Below are 24926 nucleotides of genomic sequence, written 5' to 3'. Positions count from 1 at the left end.
GGCTAATCCCATTCAGATATTTGCATCAAAATCTATAGTGAAGCCAAACCATCAATCCTGTCTTAGTTAAAGAATGGGATTTGGAGCAGCCCACACTGCTGCAGCATACCTGAGTAAGGCCAGCAGTGGCAAACTTGGTCCCCACATAGATACTTATTAATTACGGAAGCTGTGGTTTAATAAACCAAATCACAAAAGCCTCCATCCTGGTGACCACAGGGCTAGAACAGAGTGTAGTTTTTAGAACTACTACCTACAAGTTTGCTCCGTTTGCCATACTCCTTTTCTAGGCTAGGATTTCCCCTTGTTTTGTTAAATACTGTTTCTTTGTATGATGTAATTTTAAGCATCCCTGTTTTTCATCCACCCAGTCAACCAATAAAAGAGGAAGGTGTGGAACAACTGCATTATGTAAAAGTGGAATGTGCTCTTTTTATTGGAATCTTTGGAAAATTTCCCGCTGTATTAAAACCACTTCTTCGAGAGAAAGCCACTCCATAAAAAGGGCAAAAGGGAGTGAGGGAGAACACCTAAATTTGTGATTATGGAAGTGCTTAGCACAATTCATGCCCCACACTACAGTAGTCCACAGAAGCTAGAAGAGGTTTCACAGTAGCTTGAAGCATTGTGAACTCATGAAAAATTAATTTCGGCATCAAAGTCAGAACAAGTAAGAGCGGCTGTACATAACAAAAAAGTTTTCAGTTGCATTATTAAAAACGTTGCTTTTGAGAAACCAATTAATCTCAAAGGGCTAGACAGCCTTCATTAGTTACTATCAAAGACAGATGTGCTAAAAGGATCCTTTCTACCAAGCATGGTGCCCATCTGCTCTAACAGTATTCTAATTATATTTCTTGTCAGTTTAAGAACTTGTGTATTCCTGTAATCTAAACATTTACGTAAGATTCCCCAAAAAATCCTGATGGTGAGTGAAAAATAGCAGTGACAGCCATACCTGCTCCATGGGGTATGTCTTCGCCCACAATGTCTTCACTGACTATATCTGAAAACCACCTTTTCCAAGGCTCCATGGTTCTTCAAATATCAAATACACATTCAGAGGTGTTTACCCAGTCCTCTGGGAGTCTAACCCATAAATTACAACATGAACAGACATAAAACAGCATATAAATATATTCAGAGTCCATAGCTTCCTTGACAGCCCTAAGTAATGGCACATCTGCAATTAGAAGCTAGCATGCTAAAAATAGAGGGTGCCCGCACCAACGTAAATGTCCGAAGACGGTAACCACCTCAAGTACATACCTAATGTCTATCAACAGGCATATATTTAGGTTGTCTAACCCTCCAACCATACCAGCTACATTATATTTTAAGGGCTTTGGCTCAGTCACAGCTAGTGTAAGTGTGTTGTCACAATCTACAAATCACATCTACAGCATAAAATACAGCACTGTCCCTGGACAGACTCTGCAATGCATCTGATGAAGCAGGGGTTTGCCCATGAAAGCTTCTGCCCAAATACATCTGTTAGTCTTTCAGGTGCCACAAGACTGCTTATTATTTTGACTTGAGGTAAAGATTTTGAAGCTCACAGAGTATGCCTTTCCAGCAACTTCCTCTTATTCATGTGAAAGGAGCACCATTTTGAGTGCCTCTGCTAATCTTCGCTATAGCAATATGACATGAGAAGAGATTCAGCCTTCTATTAGTTAGCAGAGTGGTTTGATTATTTGTTTTTATTTTTCTTAAAACATTGTCATGGGTAGATTTAGTATGCCTGGAACAGAGTAAGAACACTAGCTTCATATTTTGGATACTCATGAAACACCAGCATTTATACACAGAAGAGTATCTGTAGATATTTAACATTTCTGAAGGCTGCAGGCAGATGCACAAATGCTGCCCAGTGTGGTAGAGCCTCCAGAAGCCTCAGACCCACAGCTGTGTAGGGAACACGCCCCTCTCTCAAGAAACAGATTTTGCCTTGCCTCCCGCTGCCATATAGTGTTGGGGAAGACCTGCAAGTGGAACCAGACATATACTCTGGTGGATTGGAGCAGCTGCTGAAGCAACAAACCAGGGACCTTCAGATACCAATGTCTATAATGGTGACTTGACCTACTCTGCCCTGTTTAACTGAATGTTTGCTCCCTTTTGCCATCTCTCCACCTTGGCTTCACTCCACACCCACAAGGTGTGGAGGCTGAAGAGAAGAGTTATTCCCCCCTCCCCCCAAGTACCACAACATGGAATGGTAGGTGTAACCTGCTAGGTGTGTGGGTTACACTAACTGACATTTTCTGCCCTCCCGCCTGTGTCTCTGCTATTGTGTTTTAACTGTTCCTTCTCCCGGCTACATCTACATTGGAGGGTTTTGTCAACAAAACAGACATTTTGTTGACAAAACTCATGAAGCAGACACACTAAAAATGTGTTCCGTTGACATATTGTCCACATAACTCAGCACTTTTGTCAAAAGCCTTCTGATTCTCCCCCTTGAGGCAGAATACATTTCTCAACAGAATCTGTTGACAAAAAAGCCGTGTGGATGCTCCAAGGGGCCTTCTGTCAACAGACAGTTTTCAGGCCATATGGCAGCCCTCTCTGCTGTCCTTCTGGCTGGCTGTTCAGATGAGAGAGCAGCTGGGCAGTCCACCCATTCTCTGTCAATAAAGCAGATCAGCAGAGCGATCTGCTCTCTTGTGTGGCCATAATCTGGTCGACAGAAATTTTGTTGGAAGATCTTTTCCTACAGTAACTTTTGTCAACAGATTGCTGCAGTGTAATCATGGCCCCTATGTCTGATTGGTCTTTTGAAATTTCATGTTCCTTGGGGCAAGGACTGTCTAGCATTCTGTGTTTGCACAGTGCTGAGCAAAATGGGGTTTTCCTTGGTTTTTCCTTGAGCAACATAATAAGCAGCACGACTCATAAATAAGTGACCAGGTCAGAGCCCCATTATACTAAACTACTGCCTTTTCAGATGTAAAACACTCAGCTACTACTTCCTTAAAATGTCATTAGCAGGAGACCTGAAATGCCATTTAATGTAAATTCTCAGCAAGCCTACAACATCTCTTTCGCTCTCTCTCACAGCATAAAACAGTACAGGAGCAGTCATCGACTAAGGAATTGCCCGACCTCAGGAAGTCAGTTCCCTGTGTTCCCCTCCTGGCTGCTGGCTTCCTGTTCTCAGCCCCTGCTCCCCAGTGCTAGGCACTGACTTCTCAGCCCCAGCTATGGTTTCCTGGAACTGGGCACTGCGGCCCTATCATTCCTTGGCCATCAGTGGCCGGCCCCACTGCTCCTGGCTGCTCCCCATCCAGATTCCCATTGCCTAATTGGATACCACGGTCCATCAGTTTCCTGGTCGGCTCCCCACTGGCTCCCAGACTGCCATGGGTCTGTCCCTCCCAGCCCCCTGGCTGCCCATCTGCCATGGCCTACCAGTTCCTCACCAGCTCCTTGCCAGCTTCCTGTTCCAACCTCTACAGCTCCGCTGGCTTCCCAAGCCCTGTGCCTGTGTCATGGGCTTCCCAGACAATGGACTCTGAGCTGGCCCCTGCTCTCAACTGCCAAGCCGCAGGCTGGTTTCCATTCTCACTCAGGCCCTGGAAGACTCTGCTGAGCAAAAGAAGAAGCCAGCCAACATCAGCAGGACCACTTATGTTGCCAGGCCAGAGAGTCATGGGTTTCAGAGGCTGAACTTGCACCGATAACACTACTCTGGAACAGCACTGAGCACTCACTCTCAGCTAGAACCTCTCAAACTAACCAATTAAAAAAACATTAGCGAGCTTATAACAGAGTGTAGTGCAGTCTTTCTGAGCCAATAGCACAATGGACCTAGAAGTAAAACTTCTGGGAGAAAGGGGTATATCTTTGGAAATAAAATGCAAGGGAAAATCCATCTGGGAGGCAAGTTGCACTGGAAGAAAAAAGGCTAATTAATCAATATTATTGATTCACTTACCCTTAAGTAGTCAGGATTGGAAATCGAATGTTTCAACATTACCTTTTTAAACATTTCACTTTCCTTCCTTTCCACACCTGAAATTGGCATTTCTTGGCATTCAAATGCCAATGGCTAAATTATTTGGGTAACTTAAAATACTGACAGAAAATATTTAGGGCTCTGCACATTTTCGAAGAACAGAGTATCTTTCTTTCATTACACCTGGAGCACAGCATAGCCTATATGCCTATTCTATATGCTGTTCATTCACAGAACAATAAGACTGTATATGACTGTGTTTGTATTTATGTTGTATTACAGAATGAACCTCTCTAATACTGGATGAGAGACTTCCAGAACATCTATAATTTGGCTTGATTTTAGTGGGCTGGATTTACAACGTGTGTGGCCAAGTTTCCCATTGTCCTGTAAATTTTGTTTACAGCCACCAGTCCCGTCTCTCAGTGTTCCGTGCTGTTATTTAGCTGTAATTTACACCTAAATGTCTTCTAAGAGCCCCGTACGCAGTGGAAGCGTTGATAATACTGCTAGACAATATTAGCATCCTGTGGTCTGGTAAATTCTCTCATTCAGCACTAGTCAGGTCCCAAGGATGCGAGACAAGAGAAGTTCAACACATATTGACTTACGTCTTTACCCTAATGTACTGTCTCTTCCCTGAAGTCTTTTCCTATCCTTATGAAAATTAAATGAATTATAACTCAGTGGAATTAGAGAATGATGAGGTGAATCATAAGTTGTCCAGTTCAGTCCTGAGTAATTGAATGGGACAGTCTCAGAGGCCTGCACAAAGCTGTTTTCTTATAGCATTCTTACTCAGTTTAACCCCAGCATCTAAGTGAGTTTTAAATATACATTGACACAAATGACATACTATTATCTGAGATGTATTTGTCACAAAATTCAGATTCTAATCCATTACACACTTTAACTGGGATTTATTCTAATACCTCAGATCTCTGAGAAAATCCCAGTTCTGCACATCAGCCTGCACGAGGAATGTTTCTTCTTCTTCCCATATGTAGAATTCCTTCCTAAATTATACCTACTTCAGATTCAGGATGGGTAATTCAAGCTCATGAGACAGCAGAAGCTTTTCACAATAGAAGTATCACAGCTTTGATGTATCAGAACCCTGCTGGGCTAGAAAGACGAATTGTACAGGAGGAAAGGAGAGCTATTTTGCACTCACTCTCTTTCCTGCAAAGGCTAAAAACATTGACCTTTCATTTGTTTGGCATGTCCAGCCTAAAAGTTACTCATGATAAAAGCACCCATCCCAAACTTCTACTGATAAAATCTTCTACCACATTTCAATATCAGACCTTTTGTGCTGCCTGCTTGTTACAAGAAAGAGCTCATCACATTTGGGTACTAGACTAAATTAATTAAAGACCTTATATCTCAACATTACTTGGGCTTTATCTATACTTGCAATTGAGCTACAAGACCTCTGTCATCCGTAGATGCTTAAACACATGTCCCCAAATGACAAAAGTTTTGCGAAGGCAAAAGCAAGTGTAAACCCTGCTTTGTAGGCAGGAGCGCTCTCCTGTTGACACAGCAAAAGCTGCTTAATGGGGGCTAGAAGTGTTTTATTGGCTACGGTGGTGACAAACAGCTTTCACAGGAGCCGACTTAGCAAAAGGCCTGTGTTGACACAACCTTGTCAGACACAGCCTTAGTAATACAGGGGTAGACAATCTTCCACTTGCCACAAGAATTTCAGCACAGCTGGAGGTAGCGGAGCTTCCCATTGTTTTGTTTTCTAAACCAGGCCACTACTGTGTTCTTCCAAGGAGCAGTTGACTGGATACTTTGTGATGTAGATTCCCAAACCGCAATTTCAGAATGTGATATTAAGTTTCTTCTCCAGTGAGGCTTAAGCTTCTATTATTTAATCGAGCTAATTTTTCTCTTTCCAGCTAGTCAAGAAGATTCTACTGAGAAGCATGCTTTTAGCTCTGATCTTCCACTTTCATATTAAATAATATTTTATTTTCACAAGTGGTGCCACTGAAGGCAAAGTAACACAAAGGTACTCCTTAGCTTGACTAATGGTAGCTATATCTGGCCATAAACTTACTAGCCAGGAAGTATTAAGCTTTCCATGAAAAAAAAATCGTATAAAAATGAATACTAGTTCATAACAGAATAGTTCACACCATGATCCATGAAAGCCACAATGTTTACACCAAGGGTGAAACAAAGCAGAAAAAATACTACATTGAGAACAACTGCTGTGGAACGCCATGTAAATAGTTAAGACACAGATCTTAATTAGCAGCAATGAAATCTTGTATCTATCTATATATACTTATTACTGTAGCATATCACGTTTACGGAAAATACTCTTCCATTATTCAGCATATCTAGAATTAAACCTCCTCAAGTACTCTGAGAAATATTATGTGACTCCATTTCAGCCAGTCAAGTCAGCTTAAAAACCCTTGATATTAAAAGTAAAAAGAATATTTCCTCTTTTGCTTCTCATAATTGCTCCACAATATTTCTGAATTCTTAAAGCAGATCTGAAATGAAAACTAAAGACCCTTATGAGTTAACAGTTTTCTAGAGGTAGTTCTTTCTGAATCTTCATCTAGAGAATGGCTAACTGTAGATCTTCATCATGCAAGAAAGCAAGCCTGCTTTACAAGCCTTTGCTTAAGAGGACAGCAATACTCAAATAAGAAGCACACTTCCTCCCTGTGTGTTCCATATTTCTGTTCTTACCACTGCTTATATTCAACTGCTAAGTTTCCAACTCTATATAATATGTCAACAAAACATAAATTCAACTTTAACAACAAAGTGGAAAATGTGTTCAAGTGGTCAGATTTGCTTTAGAAAGAGCACAGATGGGCTACTTTGGAGATTTGAGCAAAATGCTGTTTACTTGGTGAAGTGAATTTCATAGCAATTACCACAGTTTCTTCTACCAGTGAATTCTAATGTACACCAGAGTAAAGAATTTATGGAATGTAGCTTTAATTGTCCCAGAGGGGTATCCGAATTAGACTGTAGCTTCACGAAAACAAGCATCTTGAAACCTAACCAATTTGCATATTAGGTAATGAGCTTTTGTGGATGTTTCTAAAAATCTGAAGTGGGTCTTATCCAAAAGCTCATTACTTAATACATAAATGGGTTAGGCTTTAAGGTGCTTCAGGACTTCTTACCTTTAGCTGTGTTACTGTAGAGTCCTTAACCCTTGCAGGGGGACAGAGAATTTTAGTTGGAGAGAATGTGTTAGCAAATACAGCTACTACATTTACCCTGCACTCTAAGATAAGGGAGTACTAAACAGCCCTCTCCCTGTCACAGCTCTCAATCCCTTTCAAGATGTAATGGCCTCTTATTTTACAACAGCAAGGGCAGAATGCTTCTGGCTTCCAGAGAAGCTGTCTTTAATTTAATGCCTGTTATCACAATTAACCAGCAGGAGGGCACTGGGCAGGCTCCAAACACAACAAGGAAAGGAAAAATTAAAGGCTAAAACTCCCCTCATTAATTTGCTTCCTCTATGCAACATGCTGCTACGATAACCCTACTGCATCTAATTTAGTGCATGCCATCACATTGTTGATGCACCAAGGCGAAAAACTGGAAACTGAAGGGTAGAAGTTATTCAAAGGGAGACATTCTTCCTTTAAAAACACCCAGGGCCTGGATACATAGCAAACTGAATGACATCTCATAATCTCAGCCTACCAAGTTTCAGCCTCAGCCAATGTTTCCTAAGGAAGATTGGGAGTTTCTACATGATAGACTATGGACATTCAGGTACTCAGTTCTATATTTAAGCCTTTAATCTTTCAACTCAGGATTAAACACCTAGGCTATGTCCACACTAGAATGACCTGTTGATAGAAGTGGCTCTCAAAAGAGATCTTCCGACAAAACTTCTGTTAACAGAGTGTGGCCACACACGAAAGCAGATCGAAAAAAGTGATCAGCTCTGTTGACAGGGCGTGGCCGGACTGCCTGGCCCTCTCTTGACCGAACAGCTGACCCGGAGAACAGCAGTCGGGGCTGCCCAGTGATCCAGAAGCCCTGTCTGTCAACAGAGGGACCCCCAGAGCATCCACCCAGCTTTTTTTGTTAACAGATTCTGTTGAGAAAGCCATTCTAACTTATGTCAGAGAGGCAGAAGGCTTTGACGAAAGTGCCGAATATTGCAGATATATTGATGACAAAAAGCATTTTGTGTGTGGACACTCTGTAAATTTTGTTGACAAAACCCCAGGTGTGTGGGAAAAACTCTCTAGTGTAGACAAAAGCCTAGGGTCCTGAGCCAGGGCAGCCACTGAGATTTCAAAAAGACAAATGAGGCCTTGTTTAACTTATTTTAACCTTTTCAAGTTGGAATATTAAGACTTAAAATTGAATCCAACTGAAGAATCCATTAAAATCAGTGGCTATGGTTACACTATGACACTCTTGTTTACAGAGGTCACTGTTGGAAGAGATTTCCCAACAAAACTTCTGTCAGAGCTTGGCCACATGCAAAAGCCAATCAGAAGAGCACTACGCTCTGTCAACATAAAAGCCAGCTCGACTGCTTCCCTTTCCAGAACGGTGCGATAATAATGTGAGCTGGCTTTTATATTCAAATTCGGCACATTAACACATGGTTTAAATCGTGATGGGAACTTTCTGAGTCACTATAGGGGCTCGTCTGCATACTTGGCTCAGTCTAATTCTTGACCTTCCCCCCCACCCCTCCACTCTCTGATTTGCTCACCTTGATTATCTTTTTCTGATTTGTCCTCCTTGCTTACTGTTTTTGGTTCTCTGTGTCTTAAATATTGAGTCTGTTCTGGTCTGGCTATGGTCTGAAGAAGTGGGTCTGTCCCACGAAAGCTCACCTAATAAACTATTTTGCTAGTCTTTAAAGTGCTACTTGACTGCTTTTTGTTTTGATAGTGTATAGACTAGCATGGCTTCCTCTCTGTTACTATTCTAGTTGATTAGTTTTACCTTCAACAGTGAATGTCAGCTGTGTTCACCAAAATCAATACATACAATTTAAGGGGGGACACAGGAGTAATTAGGTGAGGCAGAGAGATGGGCCAAACAGTTCTCAAAATCAACTCTATGTTGAGAGCTTACTGCAGTCTGCGTGATGCTATGCCTCATCAGAGAGCTACAAACATCTTCAATATGCTGACTTCATAGGCAAATTAAGGTCACTTTGTAATAGCTAGTCTAAAAACCTCATACAAATTAGATCAACAATAAATTGATCAGAAGCAACATAACAAGTAGGAAAGACACGTTCCATTCAACGGTGGGCAAAACATAGCCTGCAAGTCCTCCAAACATTTACACTGGGCCTGCATTGGTCCTCCAGATTGCTAAAGCAGTCAGTTGCCACTAGCAAGTGTGCCCCTGAGCAATCCTTTGAGGAAAGGGAGCAGTGGGTCTCCGTGCACTGCCTGCACGTGCAAACACCACTCCCGCAGTTCCCATTGGCTGGTAACCTGACAATGAGAGCTGTTAGGATGGTGCTGAAGGGAAGGATAGTGTGCAGAGACCCGCTGCCATCCTCCCACAAAGGGGCACACAGAGACGCACTTACTAGTGACATCCAACTGCTTTGGGTTGTGTGGGGCCACCATGGCATGAAGGCAGCCAGCCTGAATGCCCCACTAAGCATCTCCTGGTAGGGCCAGAGCCTGCACCTTGCAGCTCCTCCCACGTTTGAACGTTGCCCCAGGTGAGAATCCCCTCCCACACCAAAACTCCCTTCTAGACTCTCTCCTATACTTCTGGGCCAGGTCAGGAACCACCCCATCCATCCCCGCACTCAAACTTGCTCCCAGACCCCACACTCTCTCCTGAACCCCAGCCCCTACCAGAGTTCCCGCCTGCACCCAAAATCCACTGCAGACCCAACACCTCTTCCATTAATATAATAGAAAAGTGTGGCCCATGACCACTTGCCAAAATTCTTGGCACGATCCCCTGTGAAAATTATTGTCCACCCTTGTAATAGTGAGTTTATACACCTGGCACATAATTTGTGGGCCTATTTTTAAGTTCAGTAACAGAACATCTGGGCACTTCTTAGCATCTATCCCTATACCATTTACACATTGTAGGTCATCATTTTAAAGCAATCAGGGAGCAGCAAATTCACTATGTTATTCAAATTTCCAGGCTTATGCCACAAAGTGAAAACAGAAGTACAGTAAGGAGGATTCTTGCCATCCATGCAAGAGATGATTGAAGAGTTCCACATAAACACCTAGATTTTCTTATTAAATGTGCATAGGTATTTTCTTTAATTTAGGAATACACAGTACCATTGCTCTCACTAAAAAAGGTCATTCTTAGTACAGAAGAGGTCTCCTTTATTATACTTTTATAGCGATATGAAAGGTGGACAGTGATCCAAAGTCATTTGACGAGAATATACCTCCCCTTCCCCTGATCCTTTAGGGAATACAATGGATGCCAGATGTTCTAGAGAAATGTCTTCATCACTTCAATTGCAGCAAATGCCTCTAAGACAGCCGCACTGTATTTTATTTATTATTACGCAAGGGTCAAAAGTTATCGAGCAGATTTATATAAAAGCGGTGGCCTTCAATAGCCTTTTATCTTTTCTATCTAACGTATCCTAGCCAATTAACTGCAAAGATTAAGATCGCTGGTTGCTTCCCCTTAGGCCAGCAAAGAGCCTGTCAAGACAGTTAAGTGCTAGGAGGTATTTTTGATTGTTTGGGGGGTTTGTTTTGTTTTGAAAGGTCAGAAGAAATCAAACAAAGGAAGGGAGACCAGGGAAACTTCCAAGCAGTAGCCAATAAGAGAGAAAAAGAGTAAAGTGAAACAAGATCAAGAGGAAGGGACTTGGAAGCCATCTCTGTCAACAATCAGTAAACAGTGCAGAATTGTTAAGCAGGCCAGTCAAATCCTCATTGTTCCTTCATTGCTCTGGTCACCAACCCCAATAATGTTCACATTGTATGCCACTCAAAGATGTTAAAGGGGGTTTTTAGAGGAAGGAAAGTAGCTATTTCCTTTCCTAAAGTCACAGATTTCCCTTCTGAGTTTCCGCCAAGTACCACTGCTGAAATACCAAGTCATCACCCTTGATTAGTTTTGCTGGCTGTAAGGGATACCGCCTAGAGTATACTGGCCTTGCAGCAAACGCCCACACCATCGCTACATTTCAAAGCACAGGAAAGGTGGTGTTCAGTTTGCTGATTCAGAGAAAGCTGCTTTCTGTAGGGCAGCTGGCTTAAAGTATCTGGGGTGCTGAAACAAAAGCTTTTTAAGACCCATGATAAACAAAAAAGATTAGTGTTGGTATCCCTGCACATTTTGAAAAGTGCAACTAAAGGGAGAATTTGCTTATCTATTGAAAATAGGGTGTCATATTACACTTAGGCTATGTCTACACTTGCCCCTTTCTTTGAAGGGGGCATGGTAATCAGGGTGATGGAAGATTACTAATGAAGTGCTATATGCAGCACTTCATTAGGCAAATACTCCCCCATGGCAACTTCTAAATGTTAAACTTTGAAGTGCAGGTAATGCTGTGTAGTCGCGGGCACTTCAAAGGGCCCGTGCTACTTCAAAGGGCCTTTACTCGTCAAAATTTTGAGGAGTAAAAGGAACTTTGAAGTGCCTGCGGCTACACAGCGTGTCGGCACTTCACAGTTTAACACTTCAAAGTTGCCGCAGGGAAGAATTTGCCTAATTCAGTGCTGCATATGCATCACAGCACTTCATTTGTAATCTCCCATTACCCTGATTACCATGCCCCCTTCGAAGAAGGGGGTGAGCGTAAACATAGCCTGAGTGAATACTTCCTGTGAGTAGGACTTAGAACCCATGCAGAGCCCTGTTCATTTTAGCTAAACACCTGATAGAAGGTTTCATTTCTGCATTGCCCACCCTGTATACTTGTGGGATGTGGATTTCAAAGTCAGATATCCTCAGATGAAAGGCTGTCTGTAATTCTTTTCTAGCTGTTTGATTGGAGCATGCCACTGTCATGTAGCAGGCCTTAGTATTAACACTGGGAAATATGCATCCTAAAATAAAGAGACTTTAACACCAGATTACAAAGGGAGACATCTGAACTGGAGTTTATTCTCAAGTTTGACACTTTGCAGCTTGGTCTTTATACAGATAGCAATCAACTTACACATTACAAGGACAGTTTCCCCATCTTTGATATTTGTAGTGATCTCAGTCAAGTTGCTTAACTTAATAGACACTTGCAGTAAGTAATTTTCTTCTCCTTCTTACAACCTTTCACCCCCTCCTTCTGTAGCTGATTTGTCATTTTTCATTTCATTTTATCCCATCTATTATATTTTCATTGTGCCAGTTGACTGTCATCAGAATTTTCAGATCTGAAGTGGGTCTCTCCCACAAAAGCTCATCACCTTATAAATTATTTTACTAGTCTTTAAAGTGCTACATAACTACCACTGTGATATGTCAGTGTTTTCTTCTCCCTTGGACTGCTAGGATTCCTCATGCTCAAACAACAGCATCTTAGTATGATACATTCATGCAGAGTGGTCCACCAGGGTCCAAACGGTATTATGTTGTGTGGACCTAAAACTGATGGCCTTTTTTAAGCATGCCAGGACTAAAATGAGTCAATAGGGGCAGTTGATTAAGAGATATACTAATTTAGCCAGCAAATTTGTCTGGTCAGGACCTCATGGTTTGTTTGGTTTTTTTTTTGTTATTTTTTTTTAAATGTACTGGTATTTCTTCAGTCAAGTACAAATGCTGTTTCTTCTCACTTCTGGCACATTCCCTCTGACTAAATTTAAACAGCAAAACAGAGCAGAAAGAAAAGCATAAACTACGCAGACTGTCAAAACAAAAAGCAGTCAAATAGCACTTTAAAGACTAACAAAATAATTTATTAGGTGAGCTTCCGTGGGACAGACCCACTTCTTCAGACCATAGCCATACCTAATAAATTAGATAATAAAGAAAGAAGAGATTTAGAAAGATGTACTGCAAGAGAGAACCTTTTCGGTAATGGGAGACTCAACAGCCTTGGCCAAGATGGCCAGGACACACGTGAAAGTGGGAGTTAAGTGCCTACCTTGAAAAGCCAATAATCAGAAGAGGTTTGGAATACAACTGACCGGGAACAGTATCCTATGGACACAAAGCTCGAAACACACCCTTGAGTGCCTGCTGCCTCTTAAGAAACAACAAGAAAAAGTCTTTGTTTTTGAAATATCCACAGCACAGACCACACAGCTCAGCCAGTCAACTGAGACAATATAACAAATTGAAGCTACGTCTACACGTGAAGCCGACATCGAAATAGTCTATTTCGATGAATAACGTCTACACGTCCTCCAGGGCTGGCAACGTCGACGTTCAACATCGACGTTGCGCAGCACCACATCGAAATAGGCGCTGCGAGGGAACGTCTACACGCCAAAGTAGCACACATCGAAATAAGGGTGCCAGGAACAGCTGCAGACAGGGTCACAGGGCGGACTCAACAGCAAGCCGCTCCCTTAAAGGGCCCCTCCCAGACACAGTTGCACTAAACAACACAAGATCCACAGAGCCGACAACTGGTTGCAGACCCTGTGCATGCAGCATGGATCCCCAGCTGCCACAGCAGCAGCCAGAAGCCCTGGGCTAAGGGCTGCTGCACACGGTGACCATAGAGCCCCACAGGGGCTGGGGAGAGCGCGTTTCTCAACCCCTCAGCTGATGGCCACCATGGCGGACCCCGCTATTTCGATGTTGCAGGACGTGGATCATCTACACATGCCCTACTTCGACGTTCAACTTCAAAGTAGGGCGCTATTCCCAACCCCTCATGGGGTTAGCAGCTTCAACGTCTCGCTGCCTAATGTCGATTTCAACTTCGAAATACCGCCCAACACGTGTAGCCATGACGGGCACTATTTCAAAGTTAGTGCCGCTACTTCGAAGTAGAATGCACGTGTAGACACGGCTTGAATGAGCCAAGCCCCATGAATGCTTTTGAGCAAAGCACAGGAATTTTTAAGATATAAACTGCTAGCTGCCCATCTGTCCCCTTTATTAGTGTAAGAACTCCCAGTGCTGTCTTCTGAACACTCTTGGTTTGCTAATATCTTTTCAGCAGATTTAGCATAACACACACTGACTGACGAGGGCAACAAATACACAAGCAAAGTGGCCAGCCAGACTAATGCTATGCAGCACCGCAAACACTGAGGAAGGGGTTGTCCTGGGAGAGGACGGAGAAGAAAACTGAAGAGGAGAGAAGGGTGAGGGGAAGTAGTAAGGAAGAGAGGGCAATCATCCGTTCAAAACTGTGCGTTTCCTTTTCAGGAGCAATAAGTCCGACAGAGGCCTTCTCTGCATATGTTGATATCTACTCTATATTGTCAGCGAAATCTGTACACAGGTCACTTAGCCTTAGCATGTGTGGGAGTTGTACTCACCTTCCACTTAAGGGCACATCTTCCCTGTGAGAGAGTAAGAGATTGGTTGGAAAAGCCATGAATCAGAGAACCCTGGGACTCAGTGCTGAAAAGCTTCTGACTCCACAAACATTCTTGGGAGTCAAGGCATGAAGACCCTGTGGTGGCTTCTTGTCCAAAACCACAACAATTACTCTTTGGGCCTGAACAGGAAACTAAACTTAAGAGCCTTGTTTCCTTTTTTAAATCAGGTTACTGATACACTCACCATCCAGCCATCGTCAGCCTCTTTCACCTACAGCAGCCTTATAAATTAGGCCTGAAAACAGAGCTGAGAGAGAGAGAAAGCTTTCAGAATAGGTTTAGTCATCACACAATTGTGCGATGTAATTACTTCAGCAGCTACAACTCAAATGCAATGTAAACTACTCAGAAATCAGCCCCATTTTTCTTGCACGTGTACAAATCACTAATAAGGGTTTGCTGCTTGCTGAGGTAAATTTTGCATTCCAATGTTCCCCACTCTAATTTCCTAGCTAAAAGCAAAGCATCACTTTAGAGTGGGCAAAACTGGATATGAAGCAATGACCATCTCTGTACCACTAGAAAAGACCATCCCTTTGTAGCAAACCAGATAGAACAGAACATCCAAAATAGGAATATCCCTGTCTAAATATAGGCAGTTCAGGCCACAGTGAACTTCACTGACTACAGGCAAATGCCAAATAAAATATGTTGCTAAAAATTAAAAAGCTTGTAAAATGGGGAATTCAGTATGAAAATTCCACTGCCCATCCATGGTCCCATGCAGCCAATGCTTGTATCTCCGTTTCCGGCACTGATCTCACCCATGTAGCACACAGGCTGGAATTAGAAGTGACCATTAGGTCCTTCACTGCGATCTATCACAGACTATTTCCCTCCCAGAAATATCTTGGATTTACTCTTCACACAGGCTCCCCAAGACTACACCCTTCCACTTCCCCCTTTCCATTTTGAGGGAGATATTCTTTGCATTGTCATCTCAGTTAAATTTCTTTTCATAATTAGAGATCCAGGCAATTCAAGCAGCATCCCCTACTCTGGATAAAAGGGCTCTCAAACCTTTTAAATGGAAATATGTTTTACATGGGTTGTACCCTTCTAACCCAACATGCAGGCTAGAACTCAGTGTATCTAGCTTTGCCATCAGCTAATTTGGGCTCTGAAACCTCATACTTCAGACACATACTCAACATGCATTTAGTCTGCTCTCTCTGCACACATTAAACACATAACACCACAGCTATTGAAACAAAGTGAAGCCTTCCTCCTTTCCCTGAAGAGGGGAACTAGCATGCACACATTCATGTGTAGCAAGGCACATGTAAAGTTTCTCCAGTTATGGAAATGCTTTTCTCCTAATCCCATAGTGGATATAATCCTTCTACCCTACCTCAACACAGGTTGAAATGCTCTGATCCGGAATTCTCTCATCCAGCAACATCTGTAATCAGGCATGATTTTAGTTAGCTGGACGATTGCTTGCCGTGGATGTGGCCAAGTTTCCCAGGGTCCCATACGGTTTTTCTTCCAGCCACCAGTCCTGGCTCTCAGTGTTCTGTGCTGTTATGTAGCTGCAATTTACCCCTAAATATCTTCCAAGAGCCCAGGAAGCAGTGGCGGTCATGCTGCTAGACAATATTGACCTCCCATGAGCCAGGAAATTCTCCCATTTGGCAATGGTCAGGTCCTGGGAGTGCCAGCCTAGAGATTTTGAAGCAAGTTTTGGATCAAGTTTTTTGCTCCAATATCTGATGAAGTGGGTCTTACCCATGAAAGCTCATTACCTCATAAATAAAATTATTAGTCTTTAAGGTGCTACAAGACTGCTTGATTTTTTCCTGTTGAGATATGGTAAAATAGACATATTCCACTTAAATGAGCACATACTTTGCAGAAGCCCTTCTCCTTTATAGAGAATTTACAGCACATCTGCATCTCCTTTAGTGAAATCATTTATTCATTAGAAGGGCATCCTTCAGTTTCCACATTAATATGTTGATCCAAACATATTGCACCATTGCCCAAAGCACGTGTGTCTTAAGAGCCCCATTTATGATTGAAGCCCTCCAACATACACAGGCTTTGTCCAAGAGCACAAGTTGTCAGCCTGACGCCCAAGGCCCCCATGCTCTGACATGTACAATAATGTTTCAGTAAAATCTAGTCTGCCTCCTTGCTGGCACAACTAAAACTCTTGAGCCTCATCTGATGCAGAGTCTCAAGTGGCATGTAATTTTACAGAACGTTTAGATCAATGCCAGATTTTGCATTTTGCTACAAGTTAACACTAGCATGTGGAAATCAGGGTTTCCTTAGAGTAATTCTGACTCACATGAATCAAACACATTACAAGGAGATATACAGTATTATACAATATTTATGTATATTTCAAATAATTATAATACCTGTTTTGATGAGCCTAAAAGCTGGCAAGGGTAAGGAGAAACAAAGCATCTGTTGGTATGATGTTGAAATGAGTATGACAACTCTATTCCTGACCTAACTCCTCTTCTCAGAGCATGTTGCCTCTACAGAGAGGCTCTGCAAATGTCTCATTATGTAGCCATGCCAGCTCTGGCCACTTTGAGTAGTTCTGGGTCATAAACAATTACTTTGAATCTACACACTATAGACCAAGGGCAGATAGAGGGACTCAAACACATTTAGCCATGCTGCAAGGATTTTAGAATTGAGAAGATCAACACATATTTCAATCTCTATGCAGGTAATCCAATTTTTGCCAGTTTTTCTCAAAAGTTTGTAAATACACTCATGGTCCTGCAGCATGTAAACGTACACTAATAAAAATAGGAAAAAAATCTGTGAAAACTGTCAGCTATAGAAATGCCGTTATGTTCTTTTAAAGTGTATTCTTTTTAAAAGTACAGAATATTCATAATCAACGGTGCCCACTCTCCTTCACTGGTATTAATAGCAAAAATTTCAATGATATAACAGGGAACAAGAGCATGTGCAAAAACAGACTTGACAAAAAAGAATCCACTGTTTAATTGCAACTTGTTTTCTAAATATCAGAACAAGTTTCAATGAAAATCAACTACATGAAAAGTTTGAAAGAATAGTAAGAAGTACATATGGGTGAGAAATGGTTTTCCCAGCCCATGTTTTTTTTTTTTTTAAGATTTCAATGTTTGTTTGTTTGTTTTTTTCCCATTGTGAATTAGGATGAAGCTGAGACCTCTCCAACTTCAATTTTAATGAAAAACCAGAAAAAGGAAGTAACTCGCCTTGGACTACAAGCCACTATCACAGTAGTAAGGGTACTCATCAGGTTACTTATTGCTCTGAAAATAGGTCTTCCAATGGAAGAATCACAGACTCATAGAAGACTACTGTGACCTCAGGAGACCATCTAGTTCAACACTGCTCAAAGCAGGACCAACCCTAACTAAATCATCCCAACCAGGACTTTGCCAAAGGGCTTTAAAACCACTAAGGATGGAGATTCCACCACCTCTCTAGGTAACCCATTCCAGTGCTTCACACCCTCCTAGTGACATGGCTTGTTCCTTCTATCCAACTTAGACTTACCCCACTGCAACTCTGCTGGACTCTTTCCAGTTTGTCCACATCCTTTATGGACACCATATCTAGAGGAGGCCTCATCAGTGCCAAATGAAGAGGAATAATCATGTCCCTTGATCTGCTGGCAATGCTCTTAGTAATGCAGCACAATATGCAGTTAGCCTTCTTGGAAACAGGGTCACACTGTTGACTCCTATGCACCCTCTTGTCCATTGTAATCCCCACCCAGGTTATTTTCAGAAGAACTACCAGCCAGTCCTCAACCTGTAGCATTGCATAGGGTTCTTCCATACTAAGTACAGCACTTTGCTCTTGTTCTTGTTGAACTTCATCTGATTTCTACTGGTCAAATCGTTCAATTTGTCTAGGTCATTCCTGACCCTATGCCTACCTTCCATCATATCTAGCTCTGCCTGGCATCTTAATGTCACCTGCAAACTTGTTGAGGGTGCAATCCATCCCATCATCCAGATTATTAATGAAGATGGCGGGGGAAAAATGGCTCTAGGACCAACACTGAGACATTCCGCTTGATACAAACTGCCAAACAGACATCAAGCCCCAATCACTACCCACTAAGCCTGACAATCCAGGCAGCTTTCTATCCACCTTAGAGTTCATACATCTAGTCCATAGTTCTTTAACTTGCTGGCAAAAATACTGTGGGACACTGTCCCTAAAGCTTTGCTGAAGTCAAAATATACCATGACCACTGCTTTTCCCATATCCACAGAGTTAGTTATCTCATAGAAAGAAATCAGATAGGTCAGATAAGACTTACCTTTGGTGACTATGTTGAATGTTCTTGACCACCTTTCGCTCCTTCAAGTGCTTCACAATGATTTCTTGCAGATTTGCTTCATGATTTTTATGGGGAATGAGGAGAAGCTCACAATACAATAATTACGTGTTCATTGAGCAGGAGAGAAAGAGAGACTCTTTATAGCCTGGTGTGTGTGGGGAATCAAACAGAACAAAGACTCGAACCTAGGTCTGTGACATGCCAGACTAACCACGTACCCTGACCAGTGGATTATTAGCTATTCTGGGATTGTTTTCACTCTCCAAATTCTGCCTGGACCTGAGAAACCTTCTCCTAATAAGAAGGTTCTGATGAAGTCTGTAATGTCTCATGAAATATTTCAGTTTTGTCAAAAAATTCCAGAACAACTCTAGTAACAAGACATATTTCAGGTACAAACAGAGGAAAAATATTAAGCCTACATCAAAATTAAAAGTATTGTCCTGACATATAATTGTTAATAACTCAAGACGTCTGAGGCATTCTTTAATATCAAAGCTTTTCCTTTGTTTTCAGAGTGAAATGGATGATTTTAAAGGCAAATACTGAAATTTGAAGAGACAAGTTAAATTAAGACATTGCAATGGAAAGGTCCATCAGCTAAGGACTGAAGGGTAAAAAACAGCAATTTTATGGAGAAGTCTGTACAGCATATCCTACAGTTAATGCTGTCTGCATAATGTTTCCCACATGCTGCAGCACTAAGCATTCTGGGCTTCCTCTTCTGGGATGAAGACTAATGTACATATGGAGACCCTTTCCCCCCTACTCCACAAGTGAAAGTATTAAATGCCCAGTCTTTGTTACATGTCAAGCTACTCAGGCTTCCATCTGCCTACTATACACTATTTTCCATAGAACACTTTTTCCAATGTGTCTTACATACCAGTTATGTTAGAAGATTCTTCAGAGGAAAGAAGCAATAATTCTTCACTGAAATCTATTAGGAAGATTGCACGTCAGGGATCATGGGTTATTCTTCCCTCATTTGAAATCACCCTGCCATGTGGCTACACTTAGTCCAAGGAAGACTTTATATTAACTAAAACAAGCTAAATAGTTTCTCAAAATCTACAGACATATGCACTGAGGAAGGCTAAAACCTGACCTAATATATCCTCTCTAGGCCCAGCACTAAAAGCAAGACTGTTTTTGAACAGTCAGAATAACACTGAAATTAAAGGGAGTTAGCAAATTATTACAAAGCTGGTAAGTTCTTGGGGCTTTCATGAAACAAAATTAAGTGCAAAATCTGGGGAGGACAGGGCTAAGGTCACAGAATTCACCTCAGACTCGGAAATCCTAAGGGAATTTGGGATCACAGCAGGTTCCAAGGGTTACAACAAACAATTAAATACATACCACTTACTCAATAGACAAGTCTCTCAACCTCATCCTGCTTTAGTTCTGCCATCTGTAAAGTGTGTCCACCCTTGTAATCTGCTTTGGAAATCTCTTTAGGTGTACTGAGTGTTAGTATTCCATTGCACATTGACCACTAGTTGCAGTTATTTCTGGACAATAGTGGAGAAACAGATCTAAACATATATTTTGACTCTAAAAGTGCTGTATTTTAGATTAAAACACATTAAAGCACAAGTTAGTACTGCATCTTTCCAGAGGAAGTCATATAGAGACAGTCTCATGATATAAATAATGGTACAAATATTTACATTGAAATGGGATGACCAGGAACTGTATACCTAATCATTTTTAATTTCAACTTAATCAAATATTTTAGCAGTAGATTAACATTTTATAACTAATGCCTCCCAAATTTTCACTGTAAAAATTCATAAACTTGAATTACGAATTGCAATCTATTCTGTCTTTAACATCTGCATTCTTAGTCCATATGCTCACATGGATTGTCTCAAAGAAACATAATGTGCTCTTACAGAGTAGTTATGTAAACAGTTTAAAAATTAATATCAGCCCTATAATGATAACCCTCTTTGCACATTCAGGAAGGTTTATTGTACCACAAAAACAGCCCTGACTTCACTTTTGCAATCCGGTTCTCACAAAGATACAATAAGACACAATACAGGGATCCCCAGATTTGTCAATGCCTCATATTATGACTTGCTCATAATTTAACCAGTGGCACCACTTGCTTGTTGGAAAATGAGGAAATTGACACCTGAGTTTGTCAAGTTCTTTCAGGGCCATGGATGTCATGCATTTCATAAACGCTGAGTGTTACCGTTCAATTGTTTTTAAGCTATGACTCGCAGTGATGAACAGAGGCAGGTTTCTACCACTCCATTGGTGAAAGGGTTGTTGCACTTCTACATAAAGAAAAGATGACAGGCAGTATTTGGCTGGAAGCCAGTAACATCTAGAAGATGGTGCTATGCTAAAGGATTTAGAAGTAATTATTTAGTTATGATAATTATTACCTGTTTTTAATCACAACAATGAACTAATACAGTAGTACTTATGCAGGGGAAAGTCAATGGAAATCCATTAGAAACCTAATTAAAAGACACTCTTTAAGAAGAGTCATGGCTTATTTCTCTCTCTATTAGGTAATATAAACTAGTGAATTGTGCAGCTTGGAAAATTTCCATAACTAGAACTGGTGAGCATTAGTCCCCCTGCAGCCGTAAAAGTACAATAAATCCTGCTTTAGGGGAACTTTCTATTTCAAGGAGAGAGGGGGAAAGACTTTCCTATTCCCGAGGTGAGTAGAATTAAAAGAGAGAAATGCTATTCCGCATGTTCAATCATGGCTAGTGTGTCTATGCTGGCAGGACCACGACCACAGAATCACAACGTGCAGAAATGGCTGAAGCTGCAGTGTAGGCTCAGCCTCAAAGTTTACCTGACCACATTTTGTGGGAAAGGACTGGTTTCAATGAAACTTTAAATCAGGAAGAGTTCTCAGCTCCAAGGTAGGAGGACAACTAGAAGAAGAAGAGAAAACCATCCTGTGATACCTCATAGAGTAGTGCTCAAGGCAGTCACATGGAACATGAGAAACACAGATTAAAAGGCCTAATTCAAAAGAGGTAAAACAGGGTATTAAACATGGTCTCCCAAATGCCAGGTGAGTGCCCTGACTAATAGGCTATTAGCTAATCTGGGTTTCTCCCTCTCAGTCCTGAGCAATCTAACTGACAAAAGCTTTGTTAAAACTTTCCCTCAACAAGTTCTGATTTGGAAAAATTAGCATGTTCCAACAAAGAACTAATTTTGTCAAAAAATTCACAAACAGTTCTAACTTTCCTGGTATCATCTACTTACCATTCTTTCTTTAGAACTTCCAGCCTATCCAAACACTTCATCAGGCATGCGGTGGATTTCAAAAATATTAATCAGGACAGCAGTTTCAGGATTTAAATATATTAACTATTCAAATTTTGAAGCAACTTGACAGATTTTAAGTTAGCTGGAATATTCAAATATCGAGAAATAGAAACAAACACTTGGGGCTAAATTAAATTGTTACTCAGAGCAAAAATGGAAGGAAAATGGTGCCTTAAAGGAGAAAAATAAAAGTTCATGAAACACTGATTAAAGCAAGCAGCAGAGCACTGTGATGAATGACTATGACGCTCTGGAAATGCACATGAAAAGAGGATATTGTTCTCACCTGTGGACCTTTTCCTTTAGTCAGGGTCCCTAATGAATCCAAGTCCCTCTAGTTCAGTTCTTTACCTCATTACCTTCCAGGCTGCACTTTAACATTATTTTTCCCAGTATTCTGAGATCAGCACTTAGATGCATCGTTGATTCACATATATATTAAGCAAACAAAAAGAGACCATGCTGGGACTATGAGGGATTTAGTCCCTTTTGTACACATTATCAATTTTTTGTTTAACTTTGAATCAGAAACCACAATTTTTTTTAAGGTTTCAACATAGCAGGGCTGTCTGACAGAAGTGACTTCACTACATAAACACAAACATATGTTTGCTAAAAGAATGTATTTAAATGTTCTACTGCAATTACTACCATAATTGTGGGAAAAGTCAGTTTAATATACTATTGCTAATGTGAAAATTCAATTTCAAGGCATAGCAAACACTTGACATTTCTTTAAAGCATGTTTAACCAATATATCTTGATGCAGTGAATATCACAGCATCCCACAGGGATTATTATGCCATAGTGGTCTCCTGCACTTCACAAATAAGCAACTGTGTAAGCAAGGCCCTACCACAAAGCTGTTTAATCATACCTTAGATTAAAAACCTGTGAAGTAAAACATCCGCTGTGACATTTATGTGATTTAAATAAACACACAGTACAATGCTTTTTTCCTGGTTTGCTGTAAGTAAAAAACTCTCAGGTTCGATTTCAAAATCTACACAACAGAACATTGCATCACTTCCTCAAAGAACTACTCCAACACTAACCATTCAAAGTATATAAAATGCTTAACCTGAACTTCCAGGGAAAACCCACTCCCATACACCACAGGCAAACAGGTAAGACAAAGCTATATGTACTGTGTTATTCAGAATACTTAATATTGCTATCATAATTTGTAGTATAGTAACTTCTAGATGCTCAAACTGAGATCAGAGACCCCTTGTATTAGACACAGGACCTGTCTCTAAGACGTCACTAGCCAATGAACTGACTGAAGCCACACAATGCAATACTGGCAGGGCAGTGAGCAAAGCCCAGCTCTCCTGACTCCCAGTCCAATGTTTGCACAATTTGAACCTCTCTAATCAGGGATTCCCTAGTCTGGCAACACCATTGGTCCAGCATCATCAGCAACACTATAGCTACCCCAAGGCTGGAACACTCATGGGGAAAAAATACTGGAGGGCCAGAGCCAGGAGCACTGCTGGATGAGGGAAGAATGGAGCTAAGGAGCAGTAGAGTTCCAGGGAGACCAGTGGCCAGGAACAGAGAGGTAAGAATAGAACTTCTCTGGTCCAACAAATTCCCTGGTTCAGATCAGTTCCTGGAGGTGCCAGACCAAGGAGGTTCAACCTGCACTAGACCAGGCTATATTCCAATTATGTGAGCAATGTAATATGTGAGCCTGTTTTACTGGGTTAGTATAGAGGGGACAGAAAGTAGAACCTATTAAATGTACCCAACCCTTCCAAGGAGAAAACCCTCTTCTGTTACTGTGACTGGGTGCTGGGCAAAGGGCTGCAGAGCCAGCCCTCTGTCACACCTGCTCCTCATTACCAGAACAAATTAGTGCAGGCTGGAGATAACCTGGCCAGAATTAGGGAAGTGGGTACACCAGCTACTTAATGAGCCTGGGACTGCATAAAAACCTCAGTGGCCAGAAGTAGAAATGAATGAGGAGTCTTCCTGTTTATTGCCTTTTAGATAGTTAAAAGGTATGTGAAAGGGTAGGGAAGAATAGTTTTATATCTAAACTGCTCTGCTGGTTACTGACCCCAAGGTCTCTTAAGACTTTGTTGAATAAGGCAGAGACAAAGCCAAGCTGGCCCTATTACACTTACAATGTTGCCAAATTTTAATTGTTTGAGCTGAGGTTTACCATGCTGGCTGGCATGCCTCAGGTTCAGTGTGCTTTAAGGTGCATTGTTTTGTCTATTTAAAAATATCCTGGTGACCTTTTCCTTAAGAGCTCTAACATATACAGGATTTGGGCAGAGACGTGATGCTTGATGGGAGATATCCTTTGTGGCTGACATATGCCTTTTGCCTTTTATGTGAAAATTCAAGGAAATCTGGCCAAATGACAAGCCTTTATGGCGGGCAGGGGAAATCCCAAACCTAATGAACTTAGACTAGTTATGTTTACTGGCTTAAAACGTCAGAGACTTCCATTTATGGTAACTGTACTCTAGCCTCTCACCGCTGCTGGTGTTGACCAGCCTGCAACTGTGCCTTTCCCTCTGAGGGTTTGAGCTGCCATTTACGCCAAAGTTTCCTATAATGGCTTCTCTCTACGGTGACCATATTTCTTCTCGCCAAATGTGGGGAATGATCCCTGCCCAGCTAAAATGGGATGGATGGTCACCCTATCTGCGGTACCAGGAACAGGACTGCTGCCCCACCAGCAAAGCTTCTGGCTTCCTCCAGCTGTGGGTGGCAGCCTATGCTGCCACACAGGTCCAGCTCCCAGCTGGAGGAATCTGGGTGACTCTGGCTCCAAGCCCACTACAGCCATAGTTTGCCCTTCCCCGCAGCCCCACTGCCCTGGTTCTGGCTCCAACTTCTGCTTCCCCAG

At 41.7% G+C, this 24926-nt stretch overlaps 1 protein-coding gene across 2 annotated transcripts in view; it reads right to left on the bottom strand.

The window, feature by feature from the left end:
• The window catches only part of SLIT3 (slit guidance ligand 3), a 738435-nt gene that overhangs the window by 516052 nt on the left and 197457 nt on the right, over positions 1 to 24926 (bottom strand). The gene's annotated exons all lie outside the window — the stretch shown is intronic.

The sequence above is a fragment of the Carettochelys insculpta genome, chromosome 15 (genome assembly GCF_033958435.1).
Source record: "Carettochelys insculpta isolate YL-2023 chromosome 15, ASM3395843v1, whole genome shotgun sequence".
NCBI lineage: Eukaryota > Metazoa > Chordata > Testudines > Carettochelyidae > Carettochelys > Carettochelys insculpta.
The sequence above is the reverse complement of the archived record's forward strand: the minus strand, read 5'-3'. Positions and strand labels throughout refer to the sequence as shown.